This window comes from Corapipo altera, unplaced genomic scaffold (genome assembly GCF_003945725.1).
Source record: "Corapipo altera isolate COAL_440 unplaced genomic scaffold, ASM394572v1 78, whole genome shotgun sequence".
Lineage (NCBI taxonomy): Eukaryota > Metazoa > Chordata > Aves > Passeriformes > Pipridae > Corapipo > Corapipo altera.
In genome coordinates, this window is record NW_020884904.1 from 1,246,589 (window position 1) to 1,267,525 (window position 20,937).

The following is a 20,937-nucleotide window of genomic DNA, read 5'->3' on the forward strand; positions in this document are numbered from 1 at the left end:
GGTTTGCTTGTTGAGGTCACCCTTTTACCACTCACTCATCAGCATGTTCACCAGCCCCTGGCACCCTGTGATCCACATCTGAGCTCTGGAACTCCTCCTGACATCAGTAGCTCATGTTTCGACCCCACCACACACACAGAGCAGTGATCCAAAATCCTCCTGCAGCTCCCCCAGCCCCTCACAAGAGGAATACCCTGCTCTGGAGAAGGCAGGGACTGCTCAAACCACTCTGTCTTCCAACAGCTTCTCCCCATGTCTCCTAAGGAAAAAGTAGCAGGCTGGAGGGAAGAAGCCTGTGAATTTAAACGAGCCACAAAGCTACAAGATAAACAATTTTGACACAGGGGGAAAAAGTCTCCAAGGAACAGAAGATAAACTCCACATGCAGTTTCTCAAAAGATCAATATGCAGTGCACATGCTCCCCCACACCGAAAACGTCTGTTCATCAGCAGCATCTCTGAGAAAAGATGGAACAGGCCATCTCATGGCATCACCTCACAGTTTTCCAGACTGTCAGAGCGGCAATGGAGCCACAGGACAATATGCTGCATTTTATCTCATTCTCAGAACACTGAGAATTCCAGATCAAGAGGGGCCTCAGTTCCTGTATCTCCTTGTTTATAAGGGAAAGTACCTAAAACTTTTGCTTCCAGCTATTTTAACGAAGGACTTCTCTGTTGTCTCAAAACCAAGGATAAGTGGTAAATAAAACAACCTTCTCTTGCACTGGGGAGCTCAGAACTAGACCCAGAACACAGAAGTGTCTCAGCAGTGCCCAGTAAATGGGAAGGATCACTCCCCTCAGCCTGCTGGCAACACAACTCCTAAAGCAATCCAGGAAGCTGTTGGCCTTCTTTGCTGCAAAGGCATCACTGCCAGCTCATGAACCACCAAGATCTTTTCTGCCAAGCTGTTTTCCAGCTGGTCAGTCCCTAACTTGTACTGGGACATGGGGCTTTTCCTCACTAGGTGCAGGACTTGACATTTCCCTTTGTTAACTTCTTAAGGTTCTTTATAAGGTTCCTGGTGACCCTTCCTCTGGCCTGTAGAGATCCCCCTGGTTGGCAGCACACTCATGAGGTGTATTAGTCATTCCTCCCTGGAGCTGGATTGTCTGCACCTCTAAGTATGGAGCTTCAGACAGCATGGAAGGAAAGGAAAACAGACTGGTTCTTGAAAGAGAACCCAATAGATTTAACAACCTTCAAAAATCCCAGCTCATGCTCAGATAAACATGTCCTTCAAGGCTGATCCAGTCCCATGGGAAGGCTCATGGATGGAGATATGGACCATCTTCACAGCAGCACATGAAAACTGGAACAAATCCAAAGCCAACTCATGCCTCTTCCAGGAATCAAACCTGTTCAGACCACCTGTCTGTGCCATGGATGAAGCATTTCCCTCCCTGGCAGGGGACTGGTGTCTACCTCTGGTGGTAGAGCTAAAGGTCTAACACACAATGCTACGGAACAGCCACCGCGTCTGGAGGCTGAGCTGTCGTAAGAACCAGCACCCTGACTGCCCAGCTGACCCTCAGACACAGGGGATTCCATTTCCTCTCACATCCCAAGGCTGTTTGCCTCTGCACCTACGCAGTGAATCCCAGCTGCAAGAGTGTTTCTACAAAGCTTGCTAGTTTGCAACCATTACTGAAAGCTTGATCTGGTGTAAGCTTCTCGTCAGCCAAGATTACACTCTTTGAGCTCTCGTTCTTTGAAGTGAGCTTATGTTGGCCTGTTCACATATTTCATTTTGGGCAGCCATCAAAAGGAAACATCACAAGGGAACTAATCAAGCCCTTGTGAAGAGGTGGTGATGCACACTCTTGGAAATCAGTGCTAACATGTTGCTGTTACCAGAGGAATTTGGCCTGCTTCAATGATCAATCCGCCAGCACACGCACTCCTCAGGTTTCAAGAAACTGCTTCCACGGGGAAAACAAAAAGGGACCTGCCTTTCTTGGAAGACCAGGTTTGAAGGGATTTCTGAAATTTCTACACATAAAGCAAACTGCAGCCCCTCTACAGGCTTCTGGGAGTAACAAATACTAGTCCTCACAGCGCAGATACTGGGTACAACTGTACCGGTGCTGAAGGAATTCCTAAGCTCAGCCACAGTGGACAGAGTGAGATCAACCAGCACTTCAGACGTCTCTGCTTGGAGCAGGAACCACTGAGTTCTGCCTCAGAGCTCTGCAAACGTTTCACTGGCTGCCTCGTGACATTTTATAGACACACTGAGAACACCGCAGGTATTCTAGGAACACATGTTGATATTTAGTCTCAAATGTCAAGATGGACACATCGTGGAGGGCTGTCACACAACCTGCGTAAGGTAACAGCCGAGCTCCTGCAAAGAGTAAGAAAAACTACACCAAGAATTACACCCAGGCATGACTATCAAAGATCCACTCACAGTCAGAACACTCCTTCATGCCTTTGGATGTCTTATTTCAAGAAGTCCTACTATCAAAATCATCCAGACTGATTTCATTGGAAACAGATACGACCAAAATGGAATAAAAATCAGTTACTCTGAGAACAGCTGCTTGTAGGAAAAGAACTAAGTTCAACTTCACAAGTGTTTTAATTATTTAAAAAACCCAACAGGCCCAAAACAACACATTTTAAGAAAATGCTTCAGAAATATTGCTTCAGAAATACAGCACCCCAGAATTTCTGTAATACAGGTTTTATCTACATCTATATCTATATAAATAGATCTATAAATATAAATAAATACATCTATATATAACTACATTTTACATTAAAATTACATTACATTTTACTTTAAAAATGTAAAAATTACATTTTAATTAAAAATAGGGTCCACTGATGTTAAATGCTGGTAAAGTAAGTTCATAACATCTATATTAGGGTGTTGTATTTAATTCTCATTTATTCCAATCCTTCAGAAGATTTTGTGTATGTGTGGGAAGAAACAAGGTATTATATTTTCAACACTGGGGAAGATGAGAAGACTTAAAATTTACAGACAACAGAAATTTTAAGTCTTTTGGGCCAGTTATCTAATTCAACTCATTTAACATCAAAATCAATTGTTCTTTTAGTAATGACAGACCCACAACTAAAGTAAAAAAAAAAAAAAACAAAACAAAAAAACCCCCAAAAAACACAAAACCAAACACAACAAATGAAATCTCCTCCCTCAATTACTGAAATACAAACTTAGCTGAAGTTTTGAGTTTCCAAGTCAGGTCCAGCCTCCAATACATGAAGGACATACTGTTTCACATCCACTGAATGCAATCCTTGCTCATCAACCCTAAGCCATCCCCAAGGGTTTTGGAGGGGGTGGGAGGCTGGGGCTGTGTGAAAGACAGAGGGAAATCTGTCCTACCATGCAAGTAAATCAATTATCCAGCATCAATGGGCTTCAAAGTAAAACCCTAATCAAAGTTATTGTTGATTTCTTCAGTAGCTCATGTACTTCCAGCGTGCTTTGATCGGAAACACACACCCAAACCCAAAAAACAACAAAAACCTTCTCAGTTGAGGAGCCAGTGGTTCTGTGAAGTCTCCCAAGTTGTACACATTACTTCTGATCTGTCAACAAAATGTCTTATCTTGTGCTGCACTGTAAAGTCGCCTTCAAAGGCAGAATTTTTAGATTAGAAATTTCTGCGTAAGAGGACTGTACACAACTTGGACTGACGTTTCTGGAGCAGGAGAAGCACACAAGATAACAAGTAGGTAAGCTCTTTAACTCACTCCTCATGTCACACCAACAGCGGGAACTTACAGATCAGCACATCTGGAACTCACAGCTGGGAATGCCCACTTTTTGCACCTGCAGTCCAAAACATGCAGTTTTCTGCTTCCAGATTTCATCTGACTCCTAAATATGAGCACCAGTTTCTAGCAGACAGATGCTTCAGATACAAGTTTCAAAGATATCTTAACCTTTCATTTACCCAAAATGAATAAGTACGTTTCACGCAGTTAAATATCTAAAGCTGATGCATAAATGCCCCAAAGCCCAACTGTTCATTATAAGTATAACTGTGATATGATCTGGGCACTTTAACTTCCTTACTGCGGCTCAGTGAAGATCCTATATCCTCACTTCCTGTGGTTCATAATCTCCTAAGTTGTCTTTCAATGGCAGGAAGGCAAAATCCTCTCAGAAGTTCTAAGAAATGCACCTTTTAAAAGGTATCCATGTGAAACAGCAGTTCAGCAAAACACTTCCCCAAAGGTAGAAGCTGTATGTCAGATCCCCCTCCAGCACCCACCCAGTCCCAGCAGTGACTTGGTACACCACAGAATCCCATCCAGGGCTTCTTCCTCAACCTTATAATTACTGCTTGTACTTTAATATAACCTGTAGTAGGATGTCTAGATGTAAATTTTTCAAGTGGGAACAAGCTTTAACTCGATTCACTCTTCTCACAGCCAAAGCACTATTTTTGTCCTTCATTAGTTAGTCACCAAATCCTTCTTGGCTATCGTCAGGTTTTCACTTTTCTTCTCCTCTCTTCTTACTGGAGCATTGTAGACATCCAAACTAGACAGGATGTTCAAGCCCTGGTATGACTAATACTACACAAGTAATATTTTCTCACTTGACTTTTAAGGTTTATGCATTATGGGATGTTAGCCATTTCTCAGCTGGATAGGTTGAACCACTGCACACTTCTTTTAGCCTCCAAAGTGCATTTATTAAGGTGACAATCCTAGTTTCCTGAGCTTTGTTTTGAGCTGAATCACCCAATCCAAATACTCTTAGAGATACTGCTTACAGTTGATTCTGTTTTCCAGTCACAATATTACTACAACAAATCCAAAGGCACTTGGCACGTGTGAGACCTTTCATTCAGAGATCTACTGCCAAAGTACAACTAAACACTTTGTGTCTTCAGGGAACAAAACACTGACACAAAAGGGCAGAAATGTCACAAGGAGGTCGGTTCTACTTATAGGTGGCTCTATTTACAGCTGATACTTTCATTTCCAGTTTTTGCAGACTCCCTCTGGTCCTGCTGAATTCCACCTCTGCCTGGAAGGAGCTGTCCCAACATCGCCAGCCCAACAAAGAAAAGCCAACAGGCTGTCACTTCCCTTTCCATCCAAAAGTAAGACCTGGGAAAATGAAGATACTCTCACTCTGCCTGGAACCAAGTTGGGGTATTCCTCACTCCAGCTGCCTCTAGCCCACATGTTACTGGCAGGTTCCTCTTTCCCTACTGGTTTTCTTAAAAGCTTTTTTGGACTTCACACAAAATCAGCTGTCAAACACATATGCATCACACCCATATGAACATCAATATTTCTTCCTTAACACTATTTCAGTACCATGTCAGAGGCTCAGCTTAATTTTCATTCTCCCACTACACCACTGGTTTTTGGATAGTAGGGCATGACAGCTTTTTGTTGAGCATATAGAACTCTGCTAAAAAAAAAAAAAGAAATCCAAAGAACATATAAAGATGGCATAGCTACTGTATGTATTAAGTCAACAAAGTTAATGTGTGGAAATAGAAGAATTTACAATTTAAAATTATTTACAGATTTCAGGTTTTTAGAAAGTAACCTCTCCCCACACCCACTCATGGAAATCGCCTCACCCTGCACCTGGAGTCCCTTTGCTGGTGGAGCAACAATAAACACTGACATAAATAAGCTCAGCGGGTTGGTTTCCTGAAGTCACACTGTTTGCCAGTTAAATCCAAATCAAACCACAGAAAACTGTGACACTGTGACAATTTTAGCCCTTGTATGTTCTATGGAAAACACGTAAAGCCACAAATATGATGAAAAGGTACACATGCCATTATCAGTCCTGTTGAAGTAACAACCTCCCCCACGCCTGATATCCAGGTTTTTAAATGAGCTGTTTGCTGCTGAGGCTGAGGAAGGCAGCATTTCCGAGCTGTGACAGCTCACACTGGGGCATTATTCGATACTCTGCTCCTCAGAGAGTCACACAAAGCACTTGGAACTGCAGCAGTGGTGGATATGAGAAGTAGGGCAAGCTCCCCAGAGCCCCCGGGCCAGCACTAATATTGATACAGCACACTGTGAGCAGAACTGCTGCAGCTGATGACTCCCCATCCAGCCCAGAGCAGTTCTTAGCACTGCTGCAGAACAGCTCCCTGCAGTCCCACATCAGATGTCCACCAGCTTCCAGTGACTGTGAAACCAAAATCACAACTCAAAGAAGTCCTTTAACAGGACATTAAAAGTAAAGTTAGATGTGTCATCACACCACACAGTGAACTCTAGAGTGACATCCTTCTACTACAGCACTAGTTACTTTTTATGTTTCCTCCTCTCTTGAGTAAACTGGAATTTCTGTGCAATGTGACATCTCCAAGGTGAGCCCCAGACACTCCACAATGTGCACTTCACTAAACACAGCATGTAGGACATTTTTGTTTCTGAGGCTTTCAAATTACAGCATACAAAGTAAGACTTGGTGGAGCAAATCAAGTGATCACTCAGGGAGGAACCACACAGAACATTTCCTCTCTTTTACATTCATGTGCACACTGGCAAGGACCTCAGTAACAGCTATATGGCTTTGAGAAAGTTGCATTTGTCTAGCTCAGGATAAGCATGAGATGCTGTTAAAAACCTCCCAGCAAAGTTCCACAGAACAGCTGATGTAACATCTTAGTGCCGAAGGGAAGGCTTTACTCCCTTTTTTCTTCTTTTGTCACTCTTCCCCCACATTTCCCTTCCAGCAGAGACTTTTCCGGAGTCCCCGGAGCCTGTCTGTACTGAGTGTGTTGAATTCATCAGGCTGAATAAAAACTTGACAGAAAGCAATGTCTTCTGGGGGGTTAGAAATCTCAACCCTCTTGCTGAAAGGTCAGATGATACCCAGGAGCAGCTCAAAGATGAGACATGTCAGAAGAGGGGATAGGGTAGAACAGTCCCTTTCAACAACAGTAGGTGGTTAAAATTCCCCTGTCACAGCCCTTCTGCACTTTCAAGATATTTACAGTACTTCTGCAGGATTTGTTTTCAACATCCAAATCCCGCCATGGTTTGAGCAGGACAACATGTGCTGAAACCTTTCCACTGATCCACACCTGCACTGTGACATTTTCACTGCTCAGGAGTTTGCTCTTTTGTGAATGACAAGTTGTGAGCACACAGACACAGTGGAGGAGTATTTCTATCCACTCTGCAGTCACTGCTTCAGTGGGAGTGTAAGCTTTATTTTCCTGAGAAAGGCCTACAGCAGTAGGAAAGCCCTTTACAGAAATGGTTGATACAACATAGTCCTTTTTTGTGCATCTATATATTAATGCTGATGCTGAGAGCCACCAAATTTCCAAACCTGAGGCATTCAGCTGCCAGAGAAACAGCTGGATGCAAGCCTTGGACTTGCATTTTTCCAGAGAGGTTTTTAAATCTATGATTTTTAACTTAAATCAACAGTCAAGTTTGAACGAGCACTTTTACGTTTTACATTCCCAAATCATGACAGCCCTTACTAAAGGCAGAGGAATGATCAGGGAACACCAGGAATTCACTTAATAGGGTCCTTATGCTATGCAGACATCTTGACTGTTAAAAAAAAATGGAAATAAAAATGGGGAAGAATAGTGTGTAACCCACACACAAAAAACAAGAGATAAAAAATCTTGCCAAGACCAAACACGGGCAATTGAGGAAGAAAACTTGTTCAGGAAAAATCCCACCACAATAAACCACATCCACACATACCACAAAAGGGCTCTTCATAAAAATGAAGGCTGCAGGTTTGAGGTTTTTTTTTAAATGACTGCTTGTGGTTGGATCAAAGATCCACCCTGCAACACCCACCTTCCCCTCCTAAGGAAGAGAGGATACAAAACAGAACCAAGGGACATCTGACTAACAGTTGCAACCAGAAGTTTTTCCAACCCATTGTTTTATTCCAAAAGAGAACATTCCAAGACCCACGCATCCTGATCCCAATGGACCTAGAAAGGATCACTAGACAGTCCACATTCCAACACAAAAAAGCTTAAGTAGGTTTAGATGATCTTATTTCCGCAAGTAGGAGACTTGTGCCAAATATTAATAATGCAGTCCCTTAGTTACCACTTACAAATGCTCATAATTATTTACAGCTCCTGAACAGTACGGAGGATGGCCTGGATATCATCCAACAAATCCCCAGCAAATAAATTTATTAGAAAATGGAAAACTTTCTAGTTACATCCAGCAGAACAAGACAGGCAATGAGTTCTGCTTAAGGAACAACGAAGTGAGCTGGTACTCTTCAGCTTAGAAAAGCAAGAGGACCAAGGTCTACAAAATCATCAGATGTCACAGGGACATCCAACAAAGCTTGGCTAAAAGGCTCAAAACAACACAGCTCTTCACACATGAGGTGGAAGGCTGTGGAAACTCCCTGCCAGATAACAGGAAGGCTGGAAGTCCATGTGGTTTCTGCAGAGAGGTAGGACCAGTTCATGGACAGGAATTCTGCTGAGGGTTACCACCAGATCTGGCTTGGGAAGTCCCTGAGCTGAAAGTAACTGTTGGCCCTAATCCTACTCTTCATCTGGAGCCACTCACAGCCCTGCTCCAGACAGGACTCTACAGGAACTGGGTCTTTGTTATGGCACACAGTGGTCAGTCACTCTTGCCTTCTTTCAGTGTTAGAAATTGAGATAATGTTCTTTCGCTAAGCATTCGGAGAAACTTTTACTTACAAGTATGAAATACATGGAATGCCCATAGGGAAAGTGTAAAATATACAACATCCTCAAAAAACCCTTCTAAGTCCCTTCTGGTTTAAGTTAACCCACTTGCAGTTACCACTGCAACACCACTCAGCACCAGGTGGAACATTTAAACTGAGTCAGTACACATCAGGAGTTTAGCAAGGCCAGTGTAAAAGCTCGGCTTATCAGAAAAAAATAGCCTTTCTGATAAAAACCAACTTTCATAAGTGGAATTTCAAATCCAGTTTAGACAGCTGAGTTCCTATGCAGCACCCAGAAACAATAGTGCTGAACGGGGAGCCACATAAAAGTCAGCAGGCACAAACCACCCAAAACAAACAGCCGGAGTGGCAGTCTCTGCCTCACCTCGCCAAGCACTTCAGTTCATACACACGCTTCTCCACTCGCCTCAAGTCTTTACTACAGTAGGAAACTGAATTTCAAATCATCAACTAGAGCTAACAATTATCTGCTTAAAAGAGGCCAAAGGAGCCAGCAAAGAGGGGAAACTGTTCCAGGTCATAGAACCATTACGGTTGTAAAAGACCTCCAAGGTCATCGAGCCCAGCCTTTGACCTTTGATTACACACAAGGAAAAACCCAACTAGGCAAATATGCTTAGAACAGAAAAGAATCACATATTTCAGAGGCTCACACACTACACAGTAGATAGAAGTATTTTTTGCTTTTTTCCTATTTTTCTGCAATGTTCACTTCAGAACATGGTTTACAGTCTCATGTACTATTTTTCCCTGACTTTAACAGAGAATTACATACCCTTTTTGTATGTGTTTTTTTCTCAGTCACTCATCTGGTGCTCAAGTACCATGTTTTTTAAAGAAAATCTGCTAGAGCCTCTTCAGCTGTCTTCAAGGGTTCTGTCTCCTCTTCCATATGCACTGAAATCATTCTTTGCCTCTACATGTACAAGCTTAAATTTATATTCAATAAATTCTGAAGTAACTGACTAAACTGAAAATATTTACTTTGAATAACTTAACTGACAAACGTAAATGTCCTCTCATCATCTTCATGTTAAATCAATACATCTTTGTTTTCCTAAATATGAGCACCAGCTCCTCAGGTTTCTTGCCCTCTTTTGCTGCCTCCCTCAAGTAGCAGTGCTTGAAATTATCTTCTCATACAAATCATTGGTACTAAAACTTGACACTCTTATTTCAAAATAGAGAAGTGTTATGTTTTGCTGCCTTCAATTATTAAGATTACAGACCAAAAGTGAGGGTTTGCTTTGCTTTTTAGCATTGCTGAACAAAACTCTTAGGTATTACGTTGTATCTATGCCTTACAGAATAACAACATGAGAATCCTCTGTAGTATGTTTAATCTTTTAATTTTTAAGTTGTTTTGCTGCAAGAGCCTCTACAGATAGTCCTCTCTCTGCTACAAGTCTTTCTGACCCTCCATCTCCCTCTCAGAGTGGTACAAGCTGTATGTCCTTTCGCTTCCTTCTGCTCAAACACGGTGTGTCACAGAGATAAGCAGGTAAGTTTTACCATAATACCGATATCGGATTCATGCATATCTGTTCCCTTTCACAACCACGTGTTCTGATCTCCTCTGCTGCAACAGGAGGCAACCTCATCTGCAGCTTTATAGAACAAACTGATACGCTGTAATTCAGGCCAAAGTTTACTTTAGAAAGATATCCTGGAAGAAGCGATGTGTTACAAGAATCTGTTACCCGCCTCCCACCTTCCCTGTTCCAAAGCTTAGTTCCTCTTGTTCATAATTTCCAACCCTTCCAGCCTGAGTTTCACTAGGTCATCTATCAGCTAATAAACCTCATTTCATTTTCTCCCACCAGATATCCTTATCAGGGTCATTGGCTGAAGGATCAATCCAGTAAATTGCTTTCTCCTTGTTTAACTAAGTTTAGTTTTGTTCCGTTCATTTCACATTGCAAGTTTATGTTTGCAAAGCAGCTCATTCCTTGAACTCTCTTCAGTTTTCTATTAACACTTTATCAAGACCAGGAAAGTATTAAAGTTATGACATAATTAACATCACACATCGATCAACCTACCTTTGAATCCAGCTCCATATCCTTGTTTACCAAGCCACAAATTCTTTTGTCTCCCTCTCCAAACGCTGCCCAGGGAACTGCCAGTGAACAAAGCCCTCCCACCCTCAGTCACTTCCTCTTGTAAGGATGATATAAAGGAACACGAGTGTTAGAAATGGCACATGGATTTCTCACACAGCCTGCTGGAGTGATCCCAGACCAGCCTGCAACCCTTGACTCTCCCACCAGCAAGAGCCTCTTCTGCCATCACAGGATACAGAACCTGACTGATGTAACATCGAAGTCAAGTTGAAAGTTGAAATGGCCAGAAACAAGGCTGCTGACTAATCCTTGCTTAGATCACACACAGCGACTGTATGAACCAGTTCGACAGTTTATTTAAGATGTGGCTACATGAATTTTTACAATGCAGCACAGACTCTTCTTTGGGAGACTCATGTGGCAGAATTCACGCTTTTTTACTAGTTTTATTAGTTTATCAGTTGCCCTTTGTAACTGCAAGAGTTGTTAACCTCTTGCCTTCAGCATTCAGCTGTGCACTCCCATACAGCACTGGCGCTTACAAAACCCACAGTGAGCTTTTCAGAGCCCCAAAATAGATTAGAACTAATCCTATAAAAAAGTAATTTAAAAAAAAAAAAAAAAAAAAAGCCACAAGTCTGAGTAGATCACAGTAGTGAGGTGATTCAGGAAGTCAAACAAGTGCCAGCACTATACAATGGAGGGGCAGAGATGACAAACTCACCAGCAAGCGTCCATATAACTTACCTCTCAAACACACCTGAACACGAGCACACAGCTCAACTTCCTAAAGGATGTTACAGCAAGAATAAGCCCACAAAGTCCACAGGGCAACAGAAAGATTCAAGAATCAGTCTGAAAAGGATTTATTTTGTTGGCGAGCTGCTGTTTTGCATAAATCTACCCCTTTTACAGAAGGCTGTTTTATCAACACCAAAGTTTAATCCACCTCCAAAACACAGAGGCACAGCCAAGAAAGGAGCTGGGTGAACACTATTCAACATGCAGGGAAGTCATGCTTAGGAAACGTTGCTCCATATTGGAATGGCAATAAAACCATCAAATATAATTGCACTGAGATGACTGATGTTTACAGCCTGAAAAATAGCAACGTGAAAACTCTGAAGATAAGCAGAACACAACAACACAAGAAGCCACCAGGAACTACGAGAGGACGCCTTTGAAGGGTGGAAGGCAATGAAAAGCTCACATGTGGAAGTGATTCTGAGGAGTACACTCCTGGAAGGATGTGTGGAAAATACAGAACTACATCATAAAGAATGATTGAAGAGAAACCCACACGCTGTTGCCAAACAAAGACTCAGCCAAATCACGTCATAGGGAGGAGTTAAAGAGGATATGCTGGGTTGTATTTGGAGGTGGAAAACTGTGGTACTTCACTACAACATGCAATTAGGTTTGCTAGAAAGGGCAAAGTTAACTGTCTATATCCCTAGTGTTTCTTTAAGTAGAAACCTGCTAGTCCATCAAGATTTTTCCAGGTGTTGGAAGGGCAGGAAATTTTCTTTTCTGCTTCCTGAAAATCTTTGAAATCCACCTGCCAGCCACTCCTACAGGCAAACCTGAGAACTTGCACCAGTATTATTCTCTGACCCGGTTGCCAACACAGAATCGTTCCAAAACATTGTCATCACCACAAAACACACGTACAGGCACACACAGAAAAGCAAACAAAGCACTCACAGAACTGAGACAAAAGGACAAAAAGCCACACAGAGGAAATTTTAAGGGTGAGTTTTCGTGTGTGTGTCTGTAAATAAAGCCAGGGACCAGCCAACACATCGGTTATCAAGTTTTTCAAAGTCACCCAGCAAAATTCAGCAGAAAAATGGAAAAATAGGTTTCATTGACAAGTAACAGAAACTGGTACTTTTTCAGGTTTGCCAAGGAACATCATCATGCCAGTATGTGTGGGGCTACAGGGAACTAGCAAACCACAGAAATATCCTAAAACTAGAGGACAAGTTGGATGAGTGACCAATATTTGTTTTAAAAAATAAGAAGTTGGCATCTGAAATCTGTGTCAAAGGAAGTACATTACACAAGTTTTACAGCACACCATGAATGAAACCATGGAGGCTAAACCTCTTGCCTGAGCAAATCCTGCTCTAAAAAGCACATTAATTTTGTCTAAAAAGCACCCAGAACTCTCCAACATTGACTTAAGCATTTGAAGGGACCTCAAAAATCATAGAAGGTTGAATAATAATCATTACATAATAATAATGCTACAACTTAAGTCTCTAATGAGATACCAACAGGCATTTTTTCCTTACTTTTTTTTTACAAGGAGGATTTTTTTTTTTTTGGTCCTGCCTCTTTCCAAGATGTGCAACTATTTGGTCCTTACTAGTGTTTATGTGCTCTAAGAAAAAAAATTAGGTCAATTCATTTTAAGCAGAAGGTATGGATTCTCCTGTTAACCACTGACTTAAACTTCTTCTTACTTTCCATCTATATTCCAGATTAAGTTCAAAAGTTTTAGTAAATCTTTTTAAGAAGTTCACATTACAGTCGTACAGAAAGCTTTTCATGTCACTGAACACAAGGACAATTCTCCTAAAGAGCTATTTGACAGGAACATCAAGAATTAAGGTGCCAATATTTCCCTAAGGGGAAGCCTGGGTAGATTTTAGAAAGTTTTGCTTCCAAAAAACAGAACATGGAGACAAACTCACAGCCAGATGAGATCTATGCTAAGCTAGAGAACCATTCTTAAACAGCAAATCAAGATTTTTATTTTTTTTTAGCAAACAGACAGGTCCCCTCCTAAAAAGGGAGCGCAATTAGTGGTGTTGGAAAAGAAAAATCTTCTTCCATTCAGTCTCTTCCCTCTATCCCATTTCCTCCAGATTTCCTGGCAAGTCTAATTGGAGGCATTGCTGGGCCTCTGCCCATTTCAGATAAATTATCAGTTTGACAACAACTTGGACACACAAGTGTTCAGCTCTGGCACAGTCAGGTGACCGTGGTGAAGGAGCTCCTGGGAGATTTGCGTATCTGAAACACTTCTATATTTGTTCATCTGGAAACCCAGGAGCATATGGGCCAGTGAGGGGAAAGGGAAAAGGGTCAGAGGGCTAACTGAGTTACTACTGCTTGTTAGAAAACAGAATTTTTCGAAAAAAGTGGTGCAATAAATATTGAAAAGCTCCCCTGTATAGCTCCAGAGATTAAAGTAAAAAGTTGCTTGTTTTTCTGGCTTCTGGGTTTTAGTACCAAAGCCAGTTTTCTTTAATCAAATTTTTATGTAGATTTATGAAAGAAATGACCCACCACAGCTTAATCCAAAAATATTCTGCCACAAAGCCTCTTCTTCCACATCAAGGCTGCAGTGTAACACGTTTAAAACAGCACTCTTCACACTTACTGCCTCTCCCACCTCCCTTTCAGGACTACTCATTCCGTGAGCTCTGCTGTTTCCTAACCTACAGAAGCAGAAACGTTTATGAAGCCACAAGTTGTATGGTCTCAGTAATCCCAAATCAATCTTTGTGGGATAAACCAGCCTGGAGTCCCAGCAGATTCCCTAACACATCTGCCCCTATGGAACAGAGGGACAGGACACACGAAGGGAAATGCTTAGCTGGGAAAGAGGTGGAGTGTTGATGGAGGCTACGTTGTCCATATCAATCCAGCTTAAATCATCATCAAAACTACCATCCAAAATCATCCAGCTGCCACTGGATGTTGCAAAGGATTCATGTGCCATTATAAAGCAAATTGCTGGGCACCAGATAATTCTTTTTGGTCATGGAATTTTGATTTTTGTCCTGCCAAAGTACCTGAGCGTATCTCTGGTGATGCTACCCCGAACAGCAGCATTTCCTACATGGATCCTTGAAAGCCTCCAAAAATTCATCAGTCAGCCCAGAATGCTTGGGAGGGACATACAGATGAAGGATACAGTCAGGAAACTTGCACAGTGGCACCAGTTGGACACAACTGCTAAAATTTGCTCCGAGATGGTCAGCTGATCATCTCCACCAGGAATGGGAATGTGGAAAAATCAGTTTCTGTAACACCTGACTGCTGTAATTTTCTCCTCTGCTGTTTTTTCCCTCCCTCATCATCTTATTCTTGACAATGACAAAAGCATTAGAGTAACAAATGAGCTACTCCAGCTAAGAAAATAAAGCAGGCATTTGCTATGGAAGAGTCTCATGGTCAAGTCAGAGAAATTAGGACAGGAATTACCTCATTCAGCAAATAATGCCAAGTACAGTAATTGAGATCTCTTTATTGCCAGCTGGGATATCTTAAACAGACTGAACTAGATTTTAAAATGCCACAACAGGGAAATACCCATCTTACTGCAGACTCTTTCCTGGACAGACAAGCTGACCAAGCTGCACATGTCTCAGACAGGGATAAATATATTTATATAAAAGCCCTGGAGTTTCTAACAGAGATGAAACAGAAAATCCCAGCACAAACCCAAGCTAGCATAAACTCTTTGCTCTCATTTATGTCTTCCTGTTTAGAATAGGAATATCCAATTACTGACCTTGTATTTCTAAAATATGAATAACTTCTAGTACTTCCAGAATTTGGACCCAAGCCGCACAGCAAGCATTTGAGAACATTTTAAACAGAATATTCTTTAATTACAGAGCACTTCCAGCAACTCTAATGTTTTTAGGTGACAAGTCCCTCTAAGAAGTCACTGAGCCTGACTTGACAGGTTTCTAAAATAAACTGCAATATTCAGAGGCTGGTTTGGCCAACGCAGCCAAAAAATACCTTCAAATAAGAGAAACAGGAGAAACTCTATAAAAATAGGGAGAAAACAACACTATTTTGTAATAGAAACTTCCAAGCCCTAGTAAACTGTGTACAGATTAAAAGTACAGCATAATGTTTTCTAGGACAGCAAGTTTGCCTAATGTTCTGGGGCTTTATTGGATTGTTAAGGAAAAAAACTTAAATCCAGATACCAGAGCCTTCTAAGATCACAAACTTCAGTGGATTTCTGGATTTCTGAATTTGGGCCACATCCTGAGCATAAGACAAAAGTATTTGTTAAGTATATTGTTAATATTGACTTTCTTTCATTAACTCATTGAATTAATTTCACCATAACAAACCAATTTGTAAATGCAAACGCAAAGATTACAAGAAATGTCTTGGCAACAAAGCACATTGGGAAAGGGGACAGAGGAATAACCAGGTGTCCTGTTTCTCAGTCAGCAATTCCAGAACTTCAAACTGGAAAACCCAACGTGGTCAAGACAAGGTCAAAAAACATATTCTAATATAAACCTCAAAACCAAATATCTGATTTTTTTTTTGCAACGTATTCTGGACCACAAATTCTGTCCCTGATAAAATAAGCAAGCCATTCAAGTCTACAGGCAAAATAAATACTATTTTAAAAGGTTATACTAAAACTAATAAGCCAGTAGCCAAACTGCAGCACAAAGCCCCAAAACTCCAGGGGATTTAAAACACAATTATCAGAGGTCCTTGAGTGAAAAGTAAAAGTAACAGGAGAACTCAAACCAAAGCCATCTTGCTGACACTCTCAACACAACTACAATCCATACACACACCACAAAGGATAAAAGTTTTGTTATTTTTAATGTATTATTTTGATTCTAATTGGAACAGAAGTCGTAAATTTCATAATACTCCAAGAAAAATCCACAGATAACAAAGAAATCCATTCATGGCAAGTCAAAGAAAGGAAAACCCAACCAAACCAGTTCAAGGAAACTATAAAACTACCAGTTTTAATGACAGAGAAAAACATTCTTAGAAAAAATGAAAAGTTAAAATAAAAGTATATTAGTTTTATTTTCTCCTGGTTTTTTCCTTCTCACTCCACCCAATTAATATTCCACAGTACTGCATTATTTACCAATTTCTACCAAAGCCTTTCTGATTTTGTCCTCTTTCATTAGACAAACTATAAAAAGCAAAGGCACTTTAAGGAAGTTTCCAAGATAAAAAGAACTTGAGACTAAGAATAACACTTATTTCTGAGTTCTCTGATAGTCTCAATTCATTCTCCCTTCGAAACCTACATCAATCCCAAATGACTGAAACTGGATTAGAGTTTTCTGAGTAGTCCTGTATCAAGAATACACCCAAACTTTAAAATACACGGGTTCCATTAACTAATTTTTAGCCGACGCAGAAAGGAATTGAGGCAAAAGGCTGCAACTGAATAAGCACCTGTGGCTTGCTATAAAATGCCTTCCTATGAGAGTGGTTTCAGAGTCATGGTGCCAACACATGCAGCTTAGGAATTGCCCAACATCCTTCCCAGTGTTACAGCAGTGACACCTGGGAAGAGGGATTTCCAGCACAGCCACGCCAGGGAAGGACCGTTAAGGATTTAGGATTTAGCAACGCGTTTGCTGCTTGTACCGGGTGCCACTGACTTGCCTTGCACCTGGAAAACAGAGCCTGCTGGGATCTGCAAGGAGAGCACTGTCAAAACAACCAGGAAAACTACAACCCTCTGCCCTCAGCTGCTTGCACTCACATGAATGGGTTTATTTAAAGTTAGCAGAGAACGTCAACACCTTGGGCCACAAGAAACGTGGCTTGTTAGTTCAGCGTTCTAGAACCCTGCCAAGGATATTCCTTGCTCTATAAGCAGCCCTACTGGCACCCTTCCTAGAGAAGACCAACCTAGTGAACTCCAGCACGGCTCCAGGGCAGGGTCACAAGCTGTTCTGACACCAGCAGCTGACCCAGAAGTGCGTCTGCCACAGGAGACATTGAATAACAGCTTCTCAAATGGCAGGGGGCTGAAAAGGTTACAAGCGCCGGCGAAGAAATCTAGGAGAGAGGACGACCTGAACGTGGAGAAGAAAGGTGAACACACAAACAATCCTGCACTTTACACGTGAAGAACCCATTGTCAGCCACTTCTTGAACTGAATTAAACTGTAAACCAGGAACTTTAGCGAGGGCTAAAAATAAATTTGAAATAATACCAAACACAACAGACAGTATCGACCTTCTTTGGGGCAAGGGCTGAAATGCCGGGCTATATTTTTTAGTTAATGAATATTGCAGGCTGACAAAGCCTGAAGATGCTGTTTTGATCTGTACTCTTCTGCAGAAATGGATTAAAAGAGAAATTACATTTCTCAACATCTGGTGAAAGATCAGGTTTCCAAGGAGATGAAGTCTGGGCCTTGGATAAGTAGCCTCACCACATTTTTCCAACAAATCGAGGTAAAAAAAGGCAGGTGCAATATGTAGTTCATGCCAGTGAGTTATGCACCCCAACATGCACCTCATTCAAGGGGAAGTTCAGTCAGATATACATTACAGGTTATCTGACAATATTCAAAGTGATTAAGTACAGATAAAAACAATTTGATGATTACAGTGGAGATCTCCTCACACCAAAAAACCCCTCAAAACTTCAACAGGTTTTTTAAATAACTCAGTACACCAATTCTTTAAAAGAAAAGCATTCTCCTTTTGCAAGTCCATCATTTTGTGTTCTGATTCAATGCCTTGAGTTCCAACTACGTAACACCTGAGTACACAAAATTCACCAGTCTGGATTTGATTTAACTAAACCTGGAACTACTGCAGTGCAAGACTGTCACATACATATAGATACATCATCCCCATCCCCCACAGGCAGAGTACACCTCTGCTTTACTTTAGTCCATCATCTGAAATCTATCTTAACAACTCTTGGAGAAAGACCCAGATGGAAAATGCACTTGAAAATGCCATAAAACACCTTATTTTCATCTTCAAGCACCTCCAAACTTCCATGGGTTTATCAAGCAGAACTTCCAACAACTAAGTTCAAAAGTTGGTGCTGAGATCCAGTCAGCATCATCTCAGCTACTGCACTTAGCAAAATCAGTCATTTCAGGCTGAAGTTCTCTGACTGTGATGACTGACAAAAATTAAAGTTTCAAACCATGTCTAATGTATCAAAGTAAACAGAGAAACCTGAAGTATTCTCTGAGTTCTGTCAACTTACTGAAAACCAAACAGTTCTGCAAGATTAAAAATATGTATTCCTTCAGGTTCTCCTGTCCCTCCTGTCAAAGTGTAACCACACAGGCAATTGGCTCCGTGCTGAAAACAGTGTAAAATATTGAATTTGAGCTGGAAAACAGAGCTTCTGCATTCCTGTAAACTAATTAACCTGCATGTCTCCTGTTATCAGTTCCCTTTGAAAAATGGCACACAGGCTGCAGCCACCACCACAGTTGTTTGTCCTCAGCTTTGTCATCACTGCCTTGCACAGTACCAAGGAACTGTGTGCAACTTTGAGCTCTGCCAAATAAATTCACTGAGTCCTCACTGTTCTTATTCCTGGTTTTCCAAAAGACTTTTTGAGAGCAGGTATTTGAAAGAAAAAAAAAAAAAAATCACCACTAAACTCCCCCCACAAACTTCCTAATACATCCCAAGCAATGGTCCCCAAATACAGCAGGTCCTCTTGGGAGCCCATGGTGACAGTGACATGGCAGCAGATCCTAATTCCAGCTTTGTGGAATTCCAGTTACAGCCACCTCAGTTTACTGACAGCCAAACCAAACAGCTCTCCTCACGTTCTCTGTGGAAATTCCCTCTTGCCTAGGCACTCTCCCAAGGAACTTCTTTTACAGACCCTGAGCCTAGACAGCCCCTCACACCACAGCTGGTATCCAAAAAGACAATGGGAACACACAGCATGGAAGGGAGGACGGGATAAAACAGCCCATTAACCCAATAAAAAGTTGTGGTTAGAGGTTATTTTACATACTCAATTTCTACAAGCAGGCATCAAAAACCATGAATGGCCATGAGAAACACAAACCCACAGAAGTCAGAAGTAGTAGAGCCTTTCCCCTTAATAAGCAACTGTGGTTTAGAATAACCAGACTGAGAGATCTGTAGTTGCTGATGCTTCAAAGAGCTATTTACATTTGCATATTCCTAGAGGATACAAAACATACATTCTTGGGAGGGCAGAGTTTAACCTCAGCCTTCTGCAAGACCGTTTACAGAGACAGTTAGCCAGAATTACAGCTAATTAAAACAAACATCCTTTCTTTTCTCCCCTACAAAAAAAAAAAAAAAAAAAGCTGCAGCCTGTGTATTATCAGTCAGTCCCATCTAAAAAGCACTTTTGATTAAAGAAAAGATATACTGAACAGGCAGGACTGGTACTTTTTTAGCTTATTGAAAAAAAAAAAGAAACACAGGATCATTTTGAATGCTGAAGTTACAGCAATTTTTAAAAAATTCTACTTAAAGATTGCATTTTGAGACAAGATTAGACTCAAAATTACCCCAGCAGACGATCACACTCCGCAGCTGACCCTTTCTACCTCGCACACTGAGAAAGCACTTTAAAATTCCTGCGAGCATATTTGCTTCCATGGCAAGGAAACACACCCACTTGTTCCTTCACCGTTATTTTCCAAGTACCAAAACCTCCCCAAAACTGTTAACAGCCGAGGCACCGGAGTAACAGAAACCCCCGGCAATTAAAAAATGCAAAGCGATTCTTCCTCCTGCCTCCCCAAGCGCAAAAACCCCGATCTCGGGAAGGCGCCTCGACGCTCCCGGTGCGTGTTCCACGCATCCCTTCAGCCCGCGGCAGCCCGGGCGCTCAGAGGTGTCAGACGCGGCCCCGGCACCGGGAGGGCTGCCCGGGAACGGGGCGGGTTCCCCACGGAGCGAACCCCTCGGGCGGGACCGGCCACCGCGCGGCGCATCCACGGGAATTCCCAAATTTCCCAAGCACCACCTTCGCTTGGGGGGGCTTCACACGGGGCCTCCCCCGGATCCTGGGGTGACCGGCAAAGACCCCGCTCGGACGGGGCCGCTCCGGTGGCGGGGTCGGGGCAGCGATCCCTCCGTGGGACCCGCCGCCGCCCCCCCCCCCCTGTCCCGGGGCGGGGGCACAGCCCGGCCCGGCCCCCCCTGCCCGCGGAGGGACCCCGGCCCGGCTCAGCCCGCGGAGCCCGGGCCCGGCTGCGAGCCCCGTTCCCCCCTCCCGGTGCTGCCACAGCCGCGGGGCCACGCACCGGGCGCCGCTCCCACGCCGCGGTCCCGGCTCCCGGTGGTAGGGGGCACAGCGCCGCACCGCCGCCGGGGGGGTCCCCAGAGCCCCCCATCTCCCGCTCCGGCTCCCCCCAATCCCGCCGCTTCCCCCCCCCCCGCCCGGCGCGGGCTGAGCCGGGCCGG

At 42.6% G+C, this 20,937-nt stretch overlaps 1 protein-coding gene across 1 annotated transcript in view; it reads right to left on the reverse strand.

The window, feature by feature from the left end:
- Nucleotides 1-20,937, reverse strand: part of ARNTL (aryl hydrocarbon receptor nuclear translocator like) — a 51,710-nt gene that overhangs the window by 30,311 nt on the left and 462 nt on the right. The window lies entirely within an intron of this gene.